Raw genomic sequence first — 14,302 nt, forward strand, 5'->3', positions numbered from 1 at the left:
CTTGCACACATATTGGCAATAAGCCATTATTATCTCTGTTGTTATATAAAGAGCTCTGCCCAGTGCTCAGTGCAGAGCCTGGATCAGAGGTAGAGATGGAGACTGGCTTGCTGCATGCAGACTTGTTGGAGGCAGATATGATTCTAATGCTAGACCTGCCATCATAAGAATAAAACTTGGTATAAACCCTTTTATCAATATTCCATTGTTATTTGGTATCACTGAATCCAGAGTGAACTTGCCCAGAGTTGGGAAGCCCCTCCAGCCTGGAGCTATGGTCCAGAATGCTAAGTGAGACCCAAAACCAGTTTCTCACCTGCATTAACAGTGAGGTTGAGAAGCCAGCTGGGTTAGGGGTGCCTGAACTTGCATCAGGACTAACCCAAGGGGGAAAGCCAATGTTGGTGACATTTTGGTCAAGATTGCATAATACATTGCCAACTGCCTTACTCACCCCTAAACTCACCCAAACACAAGGCCAGCGGATTAGGGGAAGGCCAGCAAGAATCCGGCTCTTCCTTTCTCCTGACATCTCCATCCCTGGATTGACCAACTGACTTGCATTTACTGCCTTCTGGCATCTCTTTTTTGAAGGTAGCTGGTTGGTTTGTCTGTCTTATGCTGATTACTTAACTTCTTCACCCTCCAGGCTTGATTTAACAATGCATATTTGAAAAATCTGAACCAGGTTTCACAGCTAGAAGTGTTTAATTTAGGCACTCTAGCAGCATTGCCTTCTCCAGGGCTTATATATTTCTTCTGGCTGTAACTTCCTTCCCCCTTTTCCTCTCTCTCTCCATGGATTATTTGGTTGTCTCTTCATCTGTCCTGCATTGCATCCCTTCCCGTGGTATACAATTTGTTTTACATCTGGATCAGGACTTATTCAAACTGTGATGGAGCATAATCATCACAACAGTTAGTCAGATAAAGTGATCTATGAAGCAAAGAAAAAGAAAAAAGGAACAAATACTTGGAAGAGGACCTTAGCCTCAGATCAGACCTCAGACCTCTCCAGCAGTCTGACTGTGAGCCCTAGTCCTGGGCAGAGAAGCCAGAGAAACCGTGTCCAGATTTTGGACTATAGAAAAATGAGATAATTAATGAGTGTTGCTTTAATTCCCTAAATTTGTGGCAATTTGTTATGCAGCAATAGAAAACTAAAACACACAGGAGGGAGAACGGGACTGAGGGGTATCATGTTTAGTACACATGGTGTGGGGGTTCACAGGGAAAACAGTGTATCACAGAGAAGGGACATGGTGAATCTCTGGCAATGCTGCACTGATGGACAGTGACTGCATTGGAGTATGGGTGGGAACTTGATAATATGGGTAAATGTAGTAACAACATTATTTTTTCATGTGAAACCTTCATAAGAGTGTATATCAATCATACCTTAATAAAAAATTTAAAAAGAAAAAAAAAAGTAAACTTAAACACTGAAGATTTTAAACCCCATCCCAATTAATCCATAAACAGCATTCCAATCAAAATTCCAGGGCTTTTTTGAAAAATGAAAATCAACAAGATAATTGTAACATTTATAGAAAATGCAAAGGATTTATGAGTCAAGGAAATCTCGAAGAAAAATAAAGCTAAATTATTTGTACCAGCAGATATCAAGACTTCTTATAAAGCTTCAGTAATTGTGAATGTGTGAAATTGGCACAAGGATAGACACACAGATTTAGGAAACCCAATAGAGAGCTCACAGACAGATTCACACATATATGTTCATAAATTTAGTGATAAGAATATGACTGGAATTTGTTGCCCAAAGATGGTCTTTTCCATAAATGATGCTGGGTCAATTGGTTATTCATAAATAACAACATTAAACTTGACCTATAAAAATTAATTTGAGATGGATCATAAATATAAATTTTAAGGGTTGAGTGTGTTCTCCTTGGTTTTTGTCCCACTGTAACAAAGAACTGAAAGGCATAGACACAGTAGTGAAGCAGAATGAAAGCTTTATTTGAATACACTCCAAGGGAGGAGAGGGCCAGAGTCACGGTAGACAAAGGCCTCAAGCTTTCAGGGGGTGTCTATTTATCCTGACCTTGCCAAGGAGGCACTTCTTTGATTGACAGCTTTAGTTATTACACCCATTCCTCTTGATGCACATGTCTTTTCCCAAAATGCACACACGTAGATGGGGAAAAAATAAAAATTTTATTTTAATAAGACTATGATGAGGTGTGGTTTGGTCGGTTCTTGTTCAGCTGCACCCGTTGAGACCAGTTTGGCCTGGTCCCGATAGGCAAGAAGTTATTTCCCTGCAAAACCTTTGTTGTCTTCATGCGGGACTCCCTACCTGGGGAGAGTTTGGGCATTTTCCTTTCCCTGAACCTCCCTTCCCTGGCTGCTTATGTCTATCTTTCTACTTAACATAAACATAAAAGGTAATATAATAATGCTTCCAGAATAAAATATAGGAGAATGTCTTTATGTGTTTGAGGTATGCAAAGAACCCTGGGCAGTCCACAAAAAGCAAATCATAAAAGAAAAGCTTTATTAATTGTTTATTTATGAAATTAAGAATAGATATTCCACAAAGGATACTGTTAAGAGAGTGGAAGGTAAGCCACTGACTAGAACAAGGTAATTGCCTTGCCTACATCCATCGGAGAACTTGTTTCCAAAATATATCCTATTCAATAGGTAACCAATCAATAAGAAATATATAGATCTCATTATAAATGGGTAAAAGACAAGGCATACAAAAGAGAGAGAAGTCAAGATGACTGAAGAAACATGAAATGTGTAGCATCATTAGTCATCAGGAGAGAAATGCAAATTAAAACTGTAATGAAGTATCATTGCACAGACACTAGAATTGTTAAAATTAAACGACTGATAATGTCAAATGCTCTCTTCTTATAACATTTCCCTTTTAAAGAATCTGGATATAAGATATGACTCAGATTCTTTACTTGAGATTAAGTTTTAATTAATAATTCAGGGCCCTATTCTTTCTGGTATTCCACATGTGAATATTCACATGGATATTGCAGATATTAACTAGCTTCTTGAAAGAAAAATCTGTGGTTCTTCCTGTTAACAAAGAAAATGATTATATTCTTCAGTACAGTGGAGAGGAGTCAAACAAGCCAAGGGTAGAGAAAGCTCAGGGCAGCTTCCTACCAGAAAACTCAGTTATAGTGTCAGTTACTCCCTGAAAGGATGTGAAGAAACATCCACAGACATCAGGTCTTGGGAATCAGTTATTGCAATTTCTGAGTATGAGTCCTTAGTTGTGTTGTGCTTTGTTTTGTTTTGTTTTTATATTCTCTTTCACTTCTTTGCTCGTAGAAAAACATTTTTAAAAGAATGAGTATAATGGCAGGATACTTCCAGACAGTAAAGTAAGTCTTATTACTATAGTATTCTATAAGGCTTGCTGTTTATGTGATCTGCCCTCACGAAGTATAAGAATCTTAACTACAATTTCTGATGGACGTCCCTATTCCAATGTAAGTTTATAATACTGTTAGGAAGGTTTCTTTGACTCAAATTATGATAAATTGAGTGATAATGATGCAACTCACACTACAGAAGAAACCAAGTGTGCTATGCAGTTAAACAGAAATAGCTATACATAATTCATAAATTTCTCCTGCTCATCACAAAGCCCTTGCTCAGACCCTTACACATAAAGCTAATGGACTGTCTCCCTAAGCATCTTTCTTTATCCTTTGTCCAGCTTCTGTTGATCGCTGCATGTCCCATTTCTCTCCAATCCCATCAAGCACTGATAAAACACTACATTCTTTTATCAGGAGCATTATTACTAATAGCAAAAACCGATACATCTAGGGTATATTTTATCATCCTTCTTCTTCTCCTCCTCGCTCTACTTTCCTTCTTCGTTAAGATTCTCTTTCCTGAATAAAGTTAAGTGAATCATTCAGACATTTAACCTTAGTGGGGCTGGTCAGATTTTTCTCTTCCAGGAACTTCAAACTATGATTCAGAGACGTGTAGGCAATCTGTGTGTCTACATAAATAGAAAGCTGTAAACTCAGAATCTGGGGGACTTCGGTGCATGGAGACTCATGCCAGCTGAAGAGCTTTAGACTAATCACACAGCAGGTGTGTGTGTGTGTGTGTTGGGGGATGACAAAATAAGCATTCATTTTTGTAGTGATTTATTCAAAATTATAAAAATAATTCCTTGAATCATAGATTGCAATAAGATAGACTTACTCAAGGGCTCACAATAATGTGGTTTACTAGGTAAAGGGCCGTTAACAATCTTTGACAAGTCATGTCACTGTTTTGAGGATTAAAAGAGTTAAGGCATATAAAAAAAATTTAAAACAGTCTCTGGGAAATAATAGGCACTCAATATATTTTAGCTATTATTATCATTATGAAGATCTGGGTTTGGTGAAGTCACATAGACTCTCTTACAATGAAAAAGAAGTTTTGGGAAAGAGAAGGTGAATAAAAGAAAAATGACCTGCTTATCAGAATATGTAAAAACTTTGTCTTACAAGCTCATGAGAGTATGGTCAGAGTAGAAAATGAAACTACATAGTGTCTCAGTTCTGAAGAAGATCGCTGAAAAACTATGCAATGAGGAGTTTTGTTCCCTTCAATTTTCTGAAATGTTTTTTAAAAATGACCCATTTTCTTTTAATCCCTTTAAATATTCATCCCAAATTGGCGCATTTGAAAGTGTATCACGAACACATGCAGCTTGAGAACCAATGAACTAGTTAATGAAATTACTGTAATTTTCATTGCCAAATCAACCATTGCTGAATGATTAATTTAATTTACAATTTTTTTCATGAAACAAGTGAGGGAGAATGAGAGCAAAGACTTGTTTGAATCAAGATATATGAGTTGGTTCTCCGTACAAGCCAATTTCAGCGAACATCGTAACAACAGTCTAAGTCAGTCATGCAGAATAAATATCCTAGAAAAATCATTTCTAGGATACTATATAATCTTCCCTTCTATATTTTAGGTTGTCTGCTAATCAAATCATCAAATGAAATAAAAATAAGGTAAAAGCATGAGAATAATAATATTACCTAGTGTCCATACATCTCTTACTGTGTGCCGGAAGCTCTGTTGGGGGCATTGCATAGATTATAACTTTCACTTCTAAGACCACCTAAAAGGCAGCCTGCAGGGGACATTGATTTCGTATCTCCGGGCACCATTCCTGGCTCTTCCCTCATTGTAACGTCATGTGGTCTCTACGAATGAGCCTACCCCCGGATCAACACTGGGCTAAACCTGTAAGAGGGTACCTTCCCATGCTTCCTAATGGAGAAACTATTTTAAAGGGTAGACACGGACCTCAAGATAATTAAATCCAGGTGACATTTGAAGGACTTGTATTTGATGGTTTGAAAACAGTAGAGCTCCCTTACTCAAGGGAGAACAATGTGTCATGGAGGCTCAGAACGACGGCAGCCATGTGACCACACTGAAGGAAGGCAACATCGGCCCAAAGCCTTAGAAACGGGGAGCCAGGGCTGCGGTCAAAGCATTCTTGAGATCTCTGAACTCTTTCTTAATTTACATGCACCCCTGCATTTTGGTGCTTCAAATTTGCTTTGAGTGGTTTTGTGAAACTTAGAATCCCCATGACATACATGGGGGAAAATTAGATTCAGAAATGTTATGTCATTGACTAACAAAATAAGAACTAAGATTTGGAATCTGGGACTCAGAACTCCAGAGCCATGGTGTTCAGCTGGTAAGATGGATGTCCTTCCTAAGCGATGATTGGAAACATAGTAGCATTTACTGTCAGCACATTCAAGGAATTTCAAAGAACTACTTCTTTATTATTTCTTCATCTAATTGAAAAGATTTTCATGGTGAGGTTTTGCTGATTTGCCTGCTCTTGAAATTTCTTTGGCAGAGTGAAAGAAAGGATTTAGATTATTATTTGGATGTTTTAGAATCCAAACACTTGGGTTATTACTCTGTACAAAAAAGGAATTTTGGAAGTAAGAATCACCACAACCATTGTTCCATTTCTCTAACTTGACATCATTGGTGGCCTCTTGAATGTCTTCCATCATCATCTCCTTGGGGTACTTGGAAGCAGAGGAGTTTAGGGCTTTTGTAGAAGATTGGAGACTTTTGATTAAATTCTGATAAGTCTCTGAAGGGCTCTGTGCAGTTGATCAATCTTTGAACCTCAGTATCGTCTTCTATAAAAGTTGGTTAATAACACTTCCCTTACAGGTTTGTTGAACAAATGAAAAGTGAAAATAGAACCATGACTGGCAGAAAATAAGCCCTTAAGAAATGATATCTAAATAGTATAAAACATTTTTATCAATTCTCCAGCAATATAGGGCCAGATAATAGTAGTGTCCAAGATTTTTGAAATTCTCCAAGAAGGTGTATCCCTTAGGTAAATAGTGTTGGCAATACATTTATTCCTTTTCTACAACATAGAAGAGCACAAAGAGCAAACTCATGGTTTTATTGGATTCATTTGCACGTCTTCTCCCCCTTAATCAAAATTTCCTGTTTACTTCTTGTTACATGGTATGTTGGATAGGATGTTGACTGTGCAATTAAAGAGATTATAAAGTTCAAATCCTGACTCTCACACTTAACTAGCCATACAAATTGAGCAAGTGGCTAACTTCCCTCAGGTCATTTGCCCAAAAGGGAAGAAGAATCCCTTTTTTTAAATGAAATACATGAGTGAATTACAAGATATAGCATCAACCACAGTAGTAATACAAATAATATATGGAAACTGCCTTACATAAATCAGTCATTTCTTTAATGTTCACCCTCACTTGTCTCTCTGGCTTTTTCCTCCCCTCACTGTCTCTCAACCAGCAGCAGAGTATTCTTTCATGTATGGGAGACTCAGCACTTTTCCACTTTAATGACTGAAACTGATTCTCTTTGAAATCCGAGGAAATTTAAAAATTGAGAACACATTCGTCTGAAAGTGCAAAATACAGTTCAAAGCAAGGTTTAAAACTAACTCAAACAATTTTCCCCCCTATGTTTCAGACAAGTTCATGAAATCTTTGTAAATACCATTGGAAAATAATGCTTCAAAAACTTCACCTGACTTCAGAAATGTAGGGTCCTCTGGAAGTCTTTTGCTTAATTTTTACTGTAAATTTAAGACCACACTTTTTTATGAGCATTAGAATGTCAAGATTACAATTCCATGTATTTTGTTGCACACCTCCACCCACAGAAACTGAACACAAAATAATATGTCTAAATTACAGAGATCCAAAATCTTTCTCTCTTTATTTGTACATATATTGGAATTTTTAATTTGAAACGCATGAATAATTGCTTTTGTTCTCGTTTTCATGGCTTTCATAGATCAGCTTTAAATTTGTCTCTTTTAAATTTACTTTGCTTGCTGTCCCAACAGACTAGCACTACATAGCATATATTAAATATGTAAAAAAGGTGCTTTATAATGCATTATCTTCACCAAAGTAAATTAAGGCTCTCTTTCAAACAAAAAGAATGTCTGTGTAGAATGCTAATAAGTTAAGTGTTTACTTTTATGGTATCCATTTTTATTACAAACAACATTGGTTATTGGAAAAAAGGAAAAAGAGCAGCAGAACAAAGTAGCAGTCTAAAATAAAACCTGAGCAGGTGCAGAGAATGCAGTATTTAGGGTACAGCAGTGGTGACCTCTCCCTTTGGGTATTTGTTCCTTATGTATTTAGCATTAGTGCGGTGTCAGTAGCAGACTAGCTTATATAAAGAAAACCAAATTGGAAGTAAAGGTCTCTCCAAAGGAGATGTAAATTGTATAGGGACGATCTGTCATCTTGTGCTCCCGAGATTGATTCTAACAAGGGGCCATATTAGTATGCAGGCACTTGTGTTTTATTCCTTTTCCAGTTTTTGTTCTTGGAATGAGGTATCCCCATGAAACTCATTAAACCTCCTATTTCTGCAGCTGACACTCTGCACAGGCATGAATAATCTAAGGGGTAAACCGAAAGTTGATATAAATATGCAAGCATTTTTGATGAAACATAACATAATAGGTAACTAAGTAACTGAAAGTGACTCATTGGCACAAAAAATAACATTTTACTACTTTTATTATGTTTAGTTGTGAGAAACTCTGAGTTTTAAATGCTTGTCAAATGCATGTTAGAATTCTTTAAGATTGTCAAGTATGTGTACAGATATAAGATATTATTAGTATTGTGAATATTTAAGGAGCAGGGATAAGAAAAATCAAATAAATAATTGTAAATTCCTTTTTCAATATAACCTTTAAGATATTGTCTCATGTACAAGGTAACAATCAGGGGGAAAGAATCATGGTTAATACATTCTTTGGGGTATTTGCTTTTCCCTCTGAAAGAAATCAGCTGGAATTTACAAATCATGCAAACTCAGAAAACAGGCCATCCACTTTGAATAATTGTGTAATACATGTCAAAAAAACAAATTGATAGAAAAAATATCTATGCAAAAAGATTCCTGATCTAACAATTAACACTCATCAGATTGGCACAAATGTTTGACGACGCTTGTAAGGAAGTAAAACTCATATTTCACAATGATAGTGTTGATTTGAAAATCCCCTTAGGAGAATAAATTGGCAATAGCTAATGAATGCAAGCAGAAGCATATATACCTCCACTGCTAGTGCTACTGTGAAGAAATACATGCTCATTTGCACAAGGGTGTCTGTTACAGCATTGTTTCAATATGGCTGTTGATACAGCAAAAATAAATTATTAGAACCATACCTCACATCATATCCAATATCTACTCCACATGTATGAAAGAATCAACTGTAAAAGCAAAAATGTATAAAATGTTAAAGTATGTATAATACATTTATTTTTCTTATTGGGGAAAGAGGGAAGAAAACACAAAAACATAACAACAAGCCATATATGAAAATGTTGAAATATATATTACATTAAAATGGCAAGTTTGGTTTCAAAAAGATATTAAAAACTAAAAAGACATATCTTACACTTAAAATGAATATAACAGAATACTCCTGTTCAGAACAGATGAAAGAATAATTACAAATCAATAAGAAAAAAACAAGAAAATATATAAATGATGTGAGCAAGTAATTTGGAGAAAATATGATTAAAATCATACGAAAATGCTAAGCCTCATTAGTAATAAGAGATAAAAATTTAAATAATATTCTGATACCAGTTCATACTCAACACATTGGCAACATTGAAACAGTCTTACAATGCAAAGGTGGGTAAGCATATGTAGAGCTGTTGATTCTCCTAAAATACTGGTATGAATGTGAACTAGCACATCCATTAAAGTGATAACAATTTGGCAATGTTTAGTGAATTTGAAGATGTGCATGCACTTTGATGAAGCAGTTCCTTGTCTAAGCGCACACCTCAGCGAAACTCTAGCAATGTGCATTCCAAGTTGTAGGCACAAAATATTCAAGAGCATTTAAAAAATAAAATCTGATTATTTTTGAGTTTCATCATCTCATTTCTCAGTTTTTCTAAGTTGGATTTTATATGGCATTCTTGTGTATTTGTTTCTTATGTAATTTTCTTGATACCTTTTAGCTCCTTTTGAAATAGTTGGTATAGTTAATATTTGTTTATTTGTCTGTCTATCAACTCTGTCTGACTATTCACAGAGTATTTCTCTCCTGAGAGCCTCTCATTGTAAGGATGACCTTTATTCTCTACTTATGGGATTTAACCTTAATAATTTTCTTTTTCTCATAGTTGTGTTAAATTGGGTTCCTTGAACTTTTAAAGGGAGCTGTGATTCAGATATGTTCTCTAACTTCACAGAGCTCCATCTTCTACACTTCCTGTAGAAGCTTGCTTCCTGACTCACTCTGTCCTTCACCTTTACCAGGACATGTCTTTTCTGCCTCTCTGTTACCTATGTCATGCTCAGTTTGGATTCCACCCCCTGGGCCCCTGCCCTGGAAGCTGGTGGCGGCCGGTAAATTTACCCCTTTGTTAGGGCCAGAATGTCCCCACTCCGTAGGCTTCCTTACTGCAAGCCCTTGCAGTATGTTTAGAAAACTTCAAAATGCCTCCAAGGGTCAGTTCTAGTTAATGTCTCTTAGTACTTTCCAGTGAACATCAGCGTGAGTGCTCTCTCTGCACACCCTTCTGTGACCCCCTGGCTTCCCTCTACTTCCCCCTCCCCTGGTGGCTTCTCACTCCACACCTACAGACACACAGGTGCATGTACATCTCTTATTTATTACTATTTGTAGCTATTTGTATTGCATTCTCTCTCTTGTAGGATCCTTGCTCTGGAAGATGCAAGCTGCCACCGTGTAAGCTCCCCACTGAGAGGCCCATCTGGCAAGGAAGTAAAGAAGGCCTCCAGCCAACAGTCGGTGAAGAACTGAGGCCCTCAGTCTGATCTCTAAGCACTGATTCTTAACAACAGCCATGTGAGTGAGCTTCAAAGCAGATCCTTTCCTAGTCAAGCCTTTCAATGAGTACACAGACCAGGCCAATCCCTCTTAACAGCCTTGTGAGACTTAACTGAGGCAGAAAAATCTAGCCAACCTGTATGGATTCTTGATCCACAAAAGAAATGAGATAATAAGCATTTCTCAATTTAAGCTGCTAATTTCTCATGCTGTAATCAGTAACTAATATAACTCAGATATGCAAAATTGTGCATGTGCTTTATATTGCTGTATTATTTGTAATTAATAAAAAATAGAGACAACCTAAATATACATCAATAGAATAGTAGTTAAATACTTGAAGTTTCATTCATAAAATGAAACATGGTGCCACGCTAAGAAAAAATAAAGGATTTTCTTTATGCAATGACATGAAAAAATAATCAAGATACTATTAAGTAAAGAAAGCAATGCAATGTAAAGTTCAGAGCATGCTGCCATTTATTTATGCAGTTAAAAGAATTCTGGAAAGATACACAAGAAACCAGTAACCATGGGTACCTATTTTGGGGAACTAAGGTGGGTGGAAACTGGGTGACTAAAGTACAGAGGTAGGAGGGAGACTTTTAATTCTATAGTGTTCTATGCTTAATGACTTTGGAACCATGTGAATGCATTAACTATTACACAAATTAATTAATTGTTTAAATGCTCCTTTTTCAAGGGGAAAATACATAAAATATTTAACAGAATGTATTTACTTCTTTAAAAATGAAAGAAAACATAATACTGAATAAGAGAAAGCAAACTGTATTCTGAATAGTGCGTATATGTTTTAATAACAAGCAAATCAACAATATGTAATTTTTTGATACTTGCTTATGTAGTAATGATTCAAAAATATGCATGGGAATGAAAAATTCTAAATTTAGGCTAATGGTTATTTCTGGAAAGAGAAATGGTGAATGGGATGGGGGAATGGGAAGACAGATGTCTTACAATTTTATTTCAAATTAGGTCATACTGAATGAAAAAGTCAACAGAATAGCAGAAATATGGAAATATTTGGTGTTTTCAGTAAAGGAATTATTTAAGGAAAATCATTTAAATATATTTTAATGGTAGTCACATAAACTGGGATTCTGTAAAAAATCACATGAAATTTAAAGATGACTCAATTGAATAGTCATTGAATCTATTTAAAAGAGTTTATATAAACATAAAAGCTCATGTACCTATCTTCAATATTAGGAACTATGAAATTAAAATTGCTAGTATTATTAGGACCTATTGATTACTAATTTCATTTTTATATTCATAATAAACAAATCAATCTGTAACATAGTTGAAGCTCACTTTTGTAAAAACAAAACATTATAAGCTCACTGTAGCAATAAAAACTAAACCCAAACGAAACAAAAATTGTAATATTTCCAAGAAGGCAGAGTCAACAGTAGGTATATACACTCGTATATAAGTTGAGTGATTTTTATAGTACCATCTTAATAAAGCCTAGGAATTTTTCTGTAATTCAGTCTTCCAGTTCAACTTGTTAATGCAATATAAGAATAGTCTCTGTAACATCGTGAATGGATGGTTTTTCAGTTTCTATTTTTATCCAGTTGGTCCTAATTATGCCCTCCAGAGCTATGCAGAGCAAATTCAAATGCTTGTTGCATAAACCCTTTCAAATATTTGGAGATTGTTTAAAATATCTTCTAAACCTTCCATTTCCAAGCTGTACATTCATAATTCCTTCAGTTGTTCTATGACAAGTAATCTAGGCCTTGCCCAACTAAGTTTAAGTTTTTCATTTTGTCAAATTCCTTTTAAATGTTGTTCTCAAAATTTATTCTGCGATTACTCAAGATGCATAATCTGAGTAAAAACGTCAACTCCTTGCTGAAATTAAGATAAATTGGGCTTGGAGGAGATTGTGGTAAACTGGACAGTTACCACTGTCTGAAACAGGTGAGATAGTCAGGTTAGGTTAACTGTTTTAACAAATAATCCCCAAATCCTAATTGCTTAACACAAAGGTTTAGTTATTGCTTATGCTACAGTGAAGATTAGCATGGGAACTCTGCTCCATGTTCAGAGATCCAGCCCCTCCCAGGCAGTGCCCCATCATCTCCTATGGTCCTGACATCTTCTAGCTATATCCTCTGCCTCAGTCTGACACAAGGGTAACAAAGTGAGCCCTGAGCATCACATGGATATGTTTTTTTCAGCAGCCATTCCTTGAAGTTACATACATCACTTTGAACGGTATTTGATCAAACAGCTACACCTAGTTTACTGGGAAATGTAATTTAATTGTGTGCTCAGAAAAAAAAACAAAAGTGACCGCATAGCATTGTCTCTTCCAAAGGGATGATGGGTACTCAGTCCCAGCCTGTTAATAGCACATGGGCATGTTGGTCCAATGTTGCCAGATCTTTGAATTTTTCGGGAGCACTTAAAAATTCAGGTTTCTTTTTTTAACATGATGTCTCCTGATTTTTAAATGTTGCCAACTAAATCACTCTTTTAATGACCTTGTATAAGTCAAATAAAACATATCTATGAACTAGATCCAGTCTGTAGACCAACATTCTGCAAACTTTGACTTAAAATATCCTACAAATGAGTTCAGGAAGGGGAAGGTAAGTGATGTCAGACTCCAATATCTCTTTTCCTGTGGATTGTATATAGTGTTCTAACACTAACACATTAATGAGCACTTGTAAGAAGAGTTGGTGCATAGTGTCACAGAAGCCAAGGGGTGGGATGCATTTTTGTAAACATCAGTGGTCCACAAAGTTACACCCAGTAAACTAGGATAGGACTCAAAGGCCACTGGATGCTGCAAATTGAACCCAAGGACTAGCCACAAACCTGTAGTACAGTTAAGCTCCCAGGCCTCTTGAAACCTGCAATGCCACTGGCGAAAGGCTGCATATGAACAGAAATGTGTGCAACATACTACAGTCTAGATGTTGCGGCATAGACCTAGTACATATAAATGCAGAGAGATAAACCTTCATTCTGAGGTGTGGTATTTATGAAAAGCTTTGTGAGGTAGGGGAGACTAGAAGTAGGGCTTAAAAAAAAAATAATGGAGAACCTGTGTATATTCACATAAGTAGAAATGTGGTAAAGAAGGAATGGATAGGAATTCTAAAGAGCTGAATTAACTCTCGAGTTCTGCCTTAACTAACTTCCTGAGCAGCAGAAGCTCCTAATTATCTCCTAATCACTATTCTGACTTTCTTTTCGATTTTTAGCTGGGCACATGGCTTCCTTGCCTTTAGGTTTGACCATATGTCTAAACTCTAGCTAATGGGTATAAGAGTAGGGTCTGCAACTTCCAGAAAATGCTCTTAGAATTTTCATCTCTTCCTCCTCCTTTCTGGCTAGACAAGCATCTACATGCTGAAACTCCGGCAGCTGTCAGGGGCCCTGAGGTGGCCTTGGGAATGGAAGCCCTTTTTACAGCATGTCAGCAAGACAGAAGCCTGGGCTGGAAAACTTTGTGCTCCCTGAATAGAAGAAATAAATATGTCTCTTATTTATGCCACAGGTGTTCTGTTCATTTGTTACTGTTTTCTCTTAATTTTTGCCTTTTTTCCCAATACTCAAACTTGAATACATTACTTTACCTCCCTGCACTGGAATTTCCTTAACACAAGGAAGGTACAACTATTAAATAGTTCCACCGCCATCTTTAACATCTTTAACATTTCAGATGACTCAGGAGTAAATTTTTTAAACCTATTTTTAAGGGACTTTTAGAAAGGAAATATTTTTTTTTTTAAATACTTTAAGGAAGAAATTTTTAAAAATAAATTTGAACATCATGTCATGTCACAGTTTGCATCAATATGTCTCACAGAAATGGGGAAATTCGGCCAAGGTATCAAGGTATCTCAAATGTACAGACATTTCTCTTTGAGA

General features: G+C 36.2%; 1 long non-coding RNA gene across 3 annotated transcripts in view; it reads left to right on the plus strand.

Annotated features, from left to right (window-relative positions):
- LOC118925947 (uncharacterized) overlaps positions 1–13,918 on the plus strand; it is an 86,350-nt gene extending 72,432 nt beyond the window's left edge. For all 3 annotated transcript variants that reach the window (XR_005030249.2, XR_005030248.2, XR_005030246.2), the window contains 2 exons: positions 10,252–10,405; positions 13,766–13,918. This is a non-coding gene — a long non-coding RNA (uncharacterized LOC118925947). The remainder of the gene's footprint in view (positions 1–10,251; positions 10,406–13,765) is intronic.
- Positions 13,919–14,302: the final 384 nt, after the last annotated feature.

The sequence above is a fragment of the Manis pentadactyla genome, chromosome 10, assembly GCF_030020395.1.
Source record: "Manis pentadactyla isolate mManPen7 chromosome 10, mManPen7.hap1, whole genome shotgun sequence".
NCBI classification, from domain to species: domain Eukaryota; kingdom Metazoa; phylum Chordata; class Mammalia; order Pholidota; family Manidae; genus Manis; species Manis pentadactyla.